This window comes from Cetorhinus maximus, chromosome 17 (genome assembly GCF_964194155.1).
Source record: "Cetorhinus maximus chromosome 17, sCetMax3.hap1.1, whole genome shotgun sequence".
Classification (NCBI taxonomy): Eukaryota; Metazoa; Chordata; class Chondrichthyes; order Lamniformes; family Cetorhinidae; genus Cetorhinus; species Cetorhinus maximus.
In genome coordinates this window covers 97,446,300-97,457,629 of record NC_135895.1, presented here as the reverse complement: position 1 = coordinate 97,457,629, position 11,330 = coordinate 97,446,300, and the positions used below count along the sequence as shown (strand labels likewise).

General features: G+C 39.0%; 1 protein-coding gene across 1 annotated transcript in view; it reads left to right on the top strand.

The window, feature by feature from the left end:
* The first annotated feature begins 23 nt into the window (after positions 1–23).
* Positions 24–11,330, top strand: part of LOC144692628 (UDP-N-acetylglucosamine transporter-like) — a 61,007-nt gene continuing 49,700 nt past the window's right edge. Inside the window, exon 1 of the mRNA XM_078561688.1 lies at positions 24–136. The gene's annotated coding sequence lies outside the window, so the exon portion shown is untranslated. The remainder of the gene's footprint in view (positions 137–11,330) is intronic.

Below are 11,330 nucleotides of genomic sequence, written 5' to 3'. Positions count from 1 at the left end.
AGGAGAAGGGGAGAGGGGAGGTGCTCCGTCCGGGTTCAATACGTCATGTTGCTGAGGTGCCGGTTTGTGCTGAAAAGCTGCGGCGAATTAGGAGGAGGGGAAAGGAAAGGCCTTTCAAAAATGCCTCTTACTGACGGTCTGTGGTTTCTCCATGGTTACAGTTTTGGTTTTCGGCTAACGATTTTTTTTGCGCGTGTGTAGATTTTGTAACCGCGCTCCTCTCGTCCTTAAGCAAAAATGGTGTATGGACGTCGGAATATTTTTTAGTAATTCAGACGAAACACAAACAGGTTCGTCAGAATGTGATATAAGATTCTGTTCGTGTTCCCATTCGAAATACAAACATCTCCCCCCACCTCCCCTTCATTTGTATGTTTTTTTTTCCATCACTTTCTGGACTCATGCTAAATATTACAGATTTACCGTTAGTGTATCATGTCATTGCAGAGTCTGGCACATGAGGGGCAAGTGCTAGTTGAAGGGTTTGGTAGATGGCTTGTTTGGAAATGTCTGCGTTCCCTCTAATGCACCTCTGCACGTTTCTGATGAAGCCTCTTGATTTGTTCGGTGCCTTCCCGAAGAATGAGCCTTCTCCATTTTGCTCAGTCACAAGCCAGGGTCACTGGTGAGTTGGCGGGTATGTTTGACCTCTTCAGGGCTGCTTTAAGGACACCCCTAAAACGTGACTTGAGTTCCCAGTGGAGAAATTGTTCTGAGAGTCGTGCATTGGATTCATCAGCCATTTCAGAACCTTTCCAACCAGACTGGAAGCATGTCATCCTCGATCTTGAGGGACTGCCTAAGAAGAAAATACCTAGTCACTTTTAATGATTAAACTTTCTTCCATAAATAGCAAACTTGTTGATATAAATCTTGAGATTCAATTTTTTAAAAAGATATAATTTATAAACTAATTTTGTAGAATTGTCTTTAACCTGTTTTGGCTTTGTTACATGATTTTTCCATTAAATGATGTAGAATACATTTCTACTGCATTGTTTGGTATTTGTTTTCTGTTATGCAATATTATAAAGGCGACTAATTTATTGTCAGATTGTTTTAAATGCAAAACTAGTGCATCTCCTGTACCATCGTGTATGGTGTGTCAGTGGGTATCTTAAAGCTGTCTTTATGGGATATCAGTGCCACTGATTTACATCCAGAGACTTCAGCACACAGTCCAAGTTGACATTTCAGAGCTGACGCCAGTGCAGTCCTTCAGAGCCCTATATGTCCTTTTTAGGTGGGTATAAAAATCCCTTTGCACTATTCAATGAAGAGTGGAAATGTTCTGCCCAATAATTATTTCTCAACCAACATTACTAACGCAGATGATCTGATTATTGTTTACCATCACTCATGATGTTTGTGGGACCTCTCTATGTTTAAATTGATTATAACAGTGACTACACTTCAGAAGTACATCACTGGTTGTACATAAGAACATTACTGAGAGCAGGAGTAGGCAATTCAGCCCCTCGAGCCTGCCCCCCCATTCAATACAATAATGGCTGATCTCATTTCGGCCTCAACTCCAATTTCCCACCCTCTCCCCATAACCTTTCAACCCCTTACTAATTAAAAATCTGTCCGTCTATCTCCTTAAATTTATTTAGTCCCGGTATCCACTGCACCCTGAGGTAGTGAATTCCACAGATTCACGACCCTTTGAGAAAAGTAATTCCTCCTCATCTCTGATTTAAATCTACCACCCCTTAGCCTAAAACTATGGTCTCTCATTCTAGAATGCCCCAGAAGGGGAAACATCCGCTCCACGTCTACTTTGTTTATCCCCTTTAGCATCTTATATACCTCAATTAGATCTCCTCTCATCCTTCTAAACTCTAGCGAGTATAGGCCTAAACTGCTCAATCTCTCATAAGACAAGCCCTGCACCTCTGGAATCAATCTAGTGAACCGCCTCCAATGCAACTACATCCTTCCTCAAGTAAGAGGCCCAAAACTGTGCACAGTACTCCAGGTGAGGTCTCACCAACGCCTTGTACAGTTGCAACAACACTTCCCTATTTTTGTACTCCCTTTAGCAATAAATGCCAAAATTCCATTTGCCTTCTTTATTACCTGCTGTACCTGCATACTAGCTTTCAGCGATTCATACACGAGGACACCCAGACCCCTCTGCACTGAAGCATTCTAAAGTTTCTCTCTATTTAAATAAGAAGTTGCCTTTTTATTCTTCCAACCAAAATGGATAACCTCACACTTATCCACGTTAAACTTCATCTGCCAAATTTTGGCTCATTCACCTAACCTGTCCATATCCATTTGTAAATTTCTTATTTCTTCATTGCAACTTACTTTCCCACCTATTTTGGTGTCATCTGTAAATTTAGCTATAGTACCTTCTATCACTGAATCCAAGTCATTAATATAGATTGTAAATAGTTGGGGCCTAAGGACCCAACCCTGTGGCACCCCACTGGTTACAGCTTGCCATCTAGAAAAAGACCCATTTATCCCGACTCTCTGCTTTCTGTTGGTTAGCCAATCCTCTATCCAAGCTAATATATTACCCCTAACTTTGTGTGATCTTATCTTGTGTATTAATCTTTTGTGCGGCACCTTATCAAAGGCCTTCTGGAAGTCCAGATATACTATATCTACAGGATCCCCATTATCCACTTTGCTTGTCACATCTTCAAAAAAACTCTAGCAGATTAGTCAAACACAATTTACTCTTCATAAAACCATGCTGACTCTGATGGATTGCATTTTGACTTTCCAACTGCCCCATTATTATTTCCTTAATAATGGATTCCAACAATTTCCCAACGACAGACGTTAAACTAACTGGTCTATAGTTTCCTACTTTCTGCCCCCCCCCCTTTTGAATAAGGGCGTTACATTAGCATTTTTCCAATCCACTGGAACCTTTCCAGAACCCAGGGAATTTTGGAATATTATAGCCAGTGCATCCACTATCTCCACCGCCACTTCCTTTAAGACCTTGGGATGTAGGCCATCAGGTCCTGGGGACTTGTCACTCTTTAATCCCAAAATTTTGCTCAGTACTTTTTCTCCAATGATGGTGATTGTTCTAAGTTCCTCCTTCTCTATACCCTCTGCACTACCTGTCACTATTGGGGTGGTACTAGTGTCCTCCACCGTGAAAATTGAGGCAAAATATTGATTAAGCATTGCTGCCATTTCTGCGTTCCCCACTATTAACTCCCCAGTCTCATCCTCCAAGAGACTAACATTCACTTTAGCTACTCCCTTTCTGTATACTTGTAGAAGCTTTTGCTATCAGTTTTCGTATTTTGCGCTAGTTTTCTTACACAATTTACCTTTGCTCTTTTTATTATTTTTTTAGGAACTCTTTGTTCAAAAGTTTCCCAATCTTCCAGCCTGCCACTGACCTTTGCAATTTGGTATGCCTTAGTTTTTGCCTTTATGTTATCTTTAACTTCCTTGCTTAGCCATGGATGCTTTTCCCCCCTCTTACCATCTTTCTTCCTCTTTGGAATATATTTTGCTTGGGAGGAATTGAATATCTCCTTAAATATCTGTCAAATTTTGGCTCATTCACCTAACCTGTCCATATCCATTTGTAAATTTCTTATTTCTTCATTGCAATTTACTTTCCCACCTATTTTGATGTCATTTGCAAATTTAGCTATAGTACCTTCTATCACTGAATCCAAGTCATTAATATAGATTGTAAATAGCTCATCAACTGTCCTACTTTGTAGTCTTCCTGCCCAGTCCACTAGGGCCAAATTTGCCCTCATACCTATGTAGTTACCTTTGTTTAACTCCAGAACACTAGTGTGGGACTCAAGTTTCCTGCTCTCAAACTGAACTTGAAATTCTAGCATGCTATGATCACTCTTCCCCAGAGGATCCTTTACTATGAGATCATTAATTAATCCCATCTCATTACACAAAACCAGATCCAGAATAGCCTTCTCCCTGGTTGGTTCCACAACATATTGTTCCAAGAAACAATCTCTAATACGCTCTATGAAGTCTCCCTCGAGGCTACGCTTGCCAATTTGATTAGTCCAGTCTATATGCATATTAAAATCACCCATGATTATTGCTGTGCCTCTCTTACATGCTCCCAGTATTTCCTGGTTTATACTGTGCCCTACTACTGAACTAAAGCTTTTTGGGATGTCATGAAAATATAAATGCAAGCTTTTAAAAAATAATGGCTGCAATGTTTTCCTTCATTACAACAGTGACTACTTCAAAAGTACTTTATTGAGGGTGAAGCATTTGGGATGTTCTGAGCGCATGGAAGTACTGTGCAAGTTCTCTATTCTTAAATAGTATACTGTTCCTAGTAATTTAGAAGGACAGTGTTATGAAATTCATTGCTTTGTGAACCAGTGGCCTTAGTTTATTAATTTTGTATATACCAATGAATCACCTGTAGTCTTGCCCATGGTAAGTCAGGAAAAGTGAATGTCCTTAAATAGTTGGCTAGTGATACTGTAGTCACAGAAAAATACATTTGCAATTTCTGAAGATTATGAAGTGCCATTTATTTGTAAAAGTGTACAGGTGAGATGGTAGTTTTATACTGGGCAGAGCTGGGCTGGAGGTCCTGGCATTTGACACAGAGCTGTAATGGGTTGCATGCATCAAAACCTGGACAATGTTCATGCTTGGGCTGATGTGGCAAGTAACATTTGTGTCACACAAGTGCCAGGCAATGACCATCTTCAATAAGAGAGAATCTAACCATCCCTCCTTGATTCAACAACATTACCATTGATGAATCCCCCACCATCACCAACATCTTGTGACCAAAAACTTAACTGTACCAGCTATATAAGTACTGTACCTACAGGGGCTGGGAATTCTGCAGTGAGTAATTCACTTCCTGACTCCCCATAGTGTGTCCACCAACTACAAGGCACATGTCAGGAGTGTGACGGAATATTCTCCCCTCACCTGGATGAGTGTAGCTCCAACAATGCTCAAGAAACTTGACACCATCATGGACAAAGCAGCCTGCTTGATCAGCACCCCATCCAACACCTTAAACATTCACTTCCTGCACCACCAACGCACATTGTCAGCAGTGTGTACCTTCTAGCAGCAACTCAGCAAGTCTCATTCAACACCTAGAAAAACAAGGACTGCAGACGCATGGGAAGACCACCATTTGCAAGTAACCTTTCAAGCCACACACCATCCTGACTTGGAACTGTATCACATTTTGTTCATTGTCACTGGGTCAAAAACCTGGAACTAATTGCAGTGGAGGCGGTACAGTGACAATTCACTCAATTGGTTCCTGAGTTGACAGGGTTGTCCTGTGACTAGAGGCACAGTAAATTGGGTCTATATTCTCTGGAGTTTAGAAGAATGAGAGGTGTTCTTATTGAAACATACAAGATTCTGAAGGAACTTGACAGGATGGACCCTGAGAGGTTGTTATCCCTGGCTGGGGAATCTGGAACACGGTGGCACAGTCTCAGGATAAGGGGCCAATCATTTAGGACTGAGAGAAGGGGAAATTTCTTCACTCGAAGGATTGTGAATCTTTGGAATTCTTTACCCCAGGAGGTTGTGGATGCGACATCATTGAATATATTTAAGGCTGAGATAGATACATCTTTGGTCTCTTAGGGAATTGAGGGATATGGAAAGCGGGCAGTAAAGTGGAGTTGAATCTGAAAATCAGCCATAGTCATATTCATGGCAGAGTAAGGTCTAGTTCTGCTCCTATTTCTTATGTCACTCTGTGGATGTAAGTACATCACATGGACTGCAGCAGTTGAAAAAGTTGACCAACTTCAAGGGCAATTACACATGGTAACAAATGCTAGCCTTGCCAGTGACGCTCTTACACACTTTTTTATTCTTTCATGTGATATGTATTGAGGGGTTCTTTGCTCTAGCATTATTATGGAGAGGAACCTGAGGCTGATGAGAGAAAAGTTAGGTATCTGGCTGGCAGGTGAATCCTTGTTGGTCATTAATGAGAGAAGAGCTGATCTAAATATTTAAAACTATTAAAGGCATCAGCAACATATAGATACAATATTTAGTGATGTAATTGCGTAGAATTTAGGGCCCACTTAGAAACTGCGGAGTGAAGTTCGATGTTTGAAAGTTTCACTTTTTTCGGAGGGTGACTGACCTGGAGAACAGGATTCTAGAGATATTGTGGAAGTTATAATGCACTGCTATTTAAGCAACAGATCTGTGCAAATATTAAATTTGCTGTTTCTGATTGGTCTTACAAATGTATCTGCTTCTCTCTGTGTGTCAATCAGTAAGTGGAATTGTTCACACTTTTCATCAAAAATATTTAGTCGTCTTGCTATTAAACAAAAAATCACATTGGGATGAGAGAAAAGATTTATCTTGGATGTTTACATTTTCCAACAATCAACAAAATAAGTGATTTTAAAATAATTTAAAGGCATTGCTTTGAGGATTCAATTATTTTCTTAAATAACCCAATTCCAAAGTTGGATGTGTTTTCTTCTAATTTGTAAAAACAGAAGCAGCCATACCTCTCTTCCTCTCTCACTCACTCACGTGCATGAACTCCCATATACATCCCTGTTTTTTTTTTAAAAAGAAAAAATATGAACTCTACCTGAATAAAGCTTTTGAAATTTGTCCTCCAGCTTTTCAAATAATTCTGATAACTAAGTACATTTTGTTAGAGATTGACGAGGGGCCATTACGCTAACTTAAATGCTACTGATTGATCTTGGGAAATTGGGCATGCTTAAAATTCTTTGATGTCAAGCCAGCTAGAAGACCCACCACTCTGGTCAAAATATTAACTGCAAATGCAGGCTAATGGTAAAAGTTACAAAAACATCAATTGTAACATTTTCTGGAATTCTTCTATTCGTGTTGCTAACGTTCAAAATAAGGTTTTAAGAATGTTTAAAACATATTTCACAATATGGTTAAATGTATCCACTGAATTGTCTTTTCTGCCTTTTAATGTGTTCACTAAAGGCCAGTACTTGCACATGATATTGTTGCCTCACTGGCAGGTTCTACAATCTGAGAATGTGTAGAATTTACCAAAATGCTTCAGTAGCATTTAAACTATCCAAATAATTGAATGTTTCCTTGTCTGTAATGAAACCTATTCCATTGTTTTATGACCATTTGAAGAAAAGCTTGAAATGAATTTCAAAAGTGTAAATTCAGGTAATATTTATATACCTTTTTGCAACACAGGGAGGTTGTCAACACTAACAACTTGTGTTTATATAGTGCCTTTTAACATAATAAAATGACTTAAGGCAGTTCACAGGAGTGTTATAAGCAAAATTTAACATTGTGTCACTTAAGGAAATATTAGGACAGATCATCAAAAGCTTGGTCAAAGATGTAGGATTTAAGTAGCATCTCAAAGGAAGAAAGAAAGGGAGGGAGTTGGAGAGGGCTTAGGGCCGTGGCAGCTGAAATCACACCCACCAATGGTGGAGCGATTAAAATCACAGATCCTCAAGAGGTCAAAATTAGAGGAGTGCAGATATCTCAGGGAAGTGTTGTTGGAGGAGATTAGTGAAGATAATTACACTACCAATTATATACTCTAAACTTCAGAAAGCTCATGTAAACAAGGGTTTTGAGAAGAGATTTGGGATAAATAGGAAGATAGCATCTTGCATCTATGTTGTGATGTGATACTGCATGTGGGATGTGTGCATGAGACCCAGCGGACAATCCTTGGGACCTACCCTTTTCCTCCTCCTTGAGGTGGGCACACAGTGATACACAGTCAGGAATGGTCCAGGGAATGAATCCCAAAACGTCTTAGACCTTCGGGCCAAAAGTGGGTAAGGAAACTTGCTGATTACCTACCCTCTCTCTGAATCAGTACTCTTTCATGTTGAACGCCACTTGGATGAAGCACTAAGGGTAACAAGGGTACCCTGGGTGTGGGACTTCAGTATCCTTCACTGCATGGATTAGTAGTACAACCAATTTCCATACTGGATTTCAACAGATCATGAAAACTAACACAAGGGCATGACCTACTTGACATTGTACTCACTAATCCAGTGTTGCAGATGTATCTGTCCATGACATAATTAGTAGGAATGATGACTACAGGTCTTATAATAACCAAAAAGCATCTTTTCGCACTGAGGATGCCCTCTATGTTGTGTGGCACTACTGCAGTGTTAGTGGGATAGATTAAGAAAAGGTCTAGCAGCTCAAAAGTAGGCATCCATGAGGCATGATAGGTCATAAGTGACAGAATAGTATAGCACCACAATCTGTTACCTCGTGGGAGAGCTTGTCATTATCCCTCTTCTCCATTGTCATTAAGATAGCCAATGAGAAGGGCATGCCAGAAGCAGCACCGGACACGTCAAAAAAAAAATGAAATGATGTAGCTAGAACACAGGACAGTGTGTTCTAACTAACGCTAACGATTTTATTTTAAATAAAACAGGACTTTTTAAAAAAGATTAGATCAATTATCTGAAGGGAGTGGAAGCAGTATGCCAACATCCAACAGATCAGGTCAATGTTCTGTAGTCCTGCCACATTCAATCATGAGTGATGGTAAACAATTGAGCAATTAGTTGGAGGAAGTGAACATGTCAATTCTCAATAGTGGTAGAGCTCAGCCATGAGTGCAAAAAAAGGATGAATTACTCAAGTCAGCTGGGCCAAGTGGATGAAATCACAGCCTCCTGCTGAGATCAGGAAGACAATTTGATTTACTTCATGTGACATCAAGAAACATCTGAGTGCACTAGACACAGCAATGTCTATGGGCCTCCTCAATATTACAGCTGCATTGCTGAAGAACCAGCTAAGCTATGCCATCACAACTACAACACAGGACTCAAATGTATAAAGATATGTCTCCAGACCACATAAAACAAGACAAATCCAACCTGGCTAACTACTGTTCCATCATCAGCCTGCTGCTAACCATCAGCACAGTGGTGGAAAGAGTTATCAACACTGCTATCAAGTATCACTTACTCACTAAAAATCTTTCTCAATGAGGCTGAGCAAAAATCAGACAAAGAAGGTTTTTTAACTGGGACCAATAGGGACACAGAGCAAACTTTAGAAGAAATTTTAGCTACCTTCAAGGTAAGGTACCATGAATGGCTTTGATTAGACATTGCTCACCATGCCCAAGAAGTTCTTTCCATGCAAATTGCCAGATATAGAACTGCATGTGTATCTATATGCAGTCTTAAGATGAATGTTTTGACAATAAATGTCCTTCTCCTTTTGGAGAAGTTAAACTGTTATGTAATAAAGGATCACATGGCACTATTTGAAGAAAAGCTGGAGAGTTTTCCTAGTATCCTCATCAAATACTTATCTCTCAACTAAAACCATCATGACATTATTTAGCAATTTCATTATTTCTTTATTTTTTTCTTCCATCTTTCTCATTCCCTAACTTCTAGTTTGCTTCCGCATTTCCTTTATGTTCTTCTGATTTTCTTGGGCTCTCTGCTCTCTCCCCCCCCATCTTGCCCTGATTAACTTCTGACCAGATTCATATTATACACTGATATAGATCCACTCATCAAATTAAGAAAAATTATTACTAACCTTGAGTGGGTACATCATAGGACAACAACAATATTGAGTCTTAAAAGTTACTTTAAGAGTTTAAAGAAAAGTCTAACATTTCTACAGTCTTGCCTGACCACCGGGCATCCCAAAGCTCTTTCCAGTCAATGAAGTACTTTGTGAAGTGTAGTTACTGTTATAATGTAGGAAACGAGGCAGCCAACTTGTGCACTGAAAACTCCCACAGCTAGCAATGTGATAATGACCAGAAAATCATGTTTTTGTGATGTTGTTTGAGGGATAAATACTTGCCAGAACATTGGGAATCACTCATCTACTCTTCTTCAAAATAGTGCCATGGGATCTTTTACATCCACCTGAGAGAGAAGGTGGGGCCTTGGTTTAATGTCTCATCTGCAAGACATCTGACAGTGCAGCACTTTTCCAGTATTGCACTGGAGTGTCAGTCTTGATTTTTGCGGAAATGAACTTAAACCCACAACCTTGTGTCTCAGAAGCAAGAATGCTACCAACTAAGCAATGGCTGACATGGGACATTACTTCGAGCTGACCCTCTGGAAGTTTTCAAATTAATGGAAGCAACTGATCTTAATTCAGACTAGGTATCCTCCCTCAAATGCATGCTTTTGTATAGTGATACTGCCAATCAACGATTATCCCAAAAGGATGATTCTAGATCATAAGGAGAATTATTTTTAAATTATTGAAGTAAAACTGCTTAAGACAACATTGTAATGGCACCTGTAGATTGAGAGGTGGTTAGATCAATGAGCATTCGATACTGAAGCTGGAATTATAAGTGTAATGTGGTGATCATGGGCATTAGAAATCCCATAAATTAAAGTATGTTGGTTGCATCTGCCTTATCTTGTACAGCTTAGTTCTTTAATAGTATTTAGCCTCCTAACTTCAAGGAAAAAAATCTATATATATGAAGCTTGCATTGTCAAAAACTCATTGAAAACTCAAGTATCTGCAATAACTGTTATTCCTGTAACTAATGGTGGGATAAGTATTTTTAATATTGAAAGTGTGAAAAAACAGCTGCTGTTTTATGCTGCACAATCTGACCATGGGTTCTTGAAAATCACTAAAATTCTTTCTGGAAATTGGTTTTCATCTGCCATTTTTCTCCTTAGTAACTGAAGTTTCTATTGGCCAAAGGGTTTCCAAAAAATAAATTCATAAAATAGCAGTACACAGTGGCTTGTTTAACACTTAGCAACTGAATGTTACTTTTAATTTGTACCCTGTTTTTATGGTCCTATAACCAAGTTATCTTATTTATGTGTCTTTACTGTATCTAAGTACTGGGCTGACAAGTTTCATAAATTTATTGTCAGGAAGATATAATAATTTTCATAATGGTATAGGAATTTATTATAAAGTAGAGTAATAGTGGGATCTGTGTCTATGTGTGTGTGTGTTTTAATTGAATTACAGATAGCTGGTCTGGGTGCTTTTATGTATCAGATAGAAAAGTAGGTTTGAAATGTTAAATAGGTAAACATAGGAGAACTTTTAGAATGTGAGGTGTAAAGGGAACATTTGCATTTTTAAATAAACTAGACTAGGTTGGATTCAAAAGAGGGGGGTGAAGTGTTTCAACTAGCCAAGAGAAGTTAAAAAAAAGTGTTTATTTTTCCCAAAGCTTACTGATTAAAATTGGTACCACGAAAGCTTTTTATTATTAGAAAAGTAGAGTTGAAAAGACAAATTGGGACATTGGGATTTATATTGAAAAGGGAGAAATCTGTATAAAGGAGATGAGGTTGTATGTAGGAAAGAAAGCATTTTAAGATCTA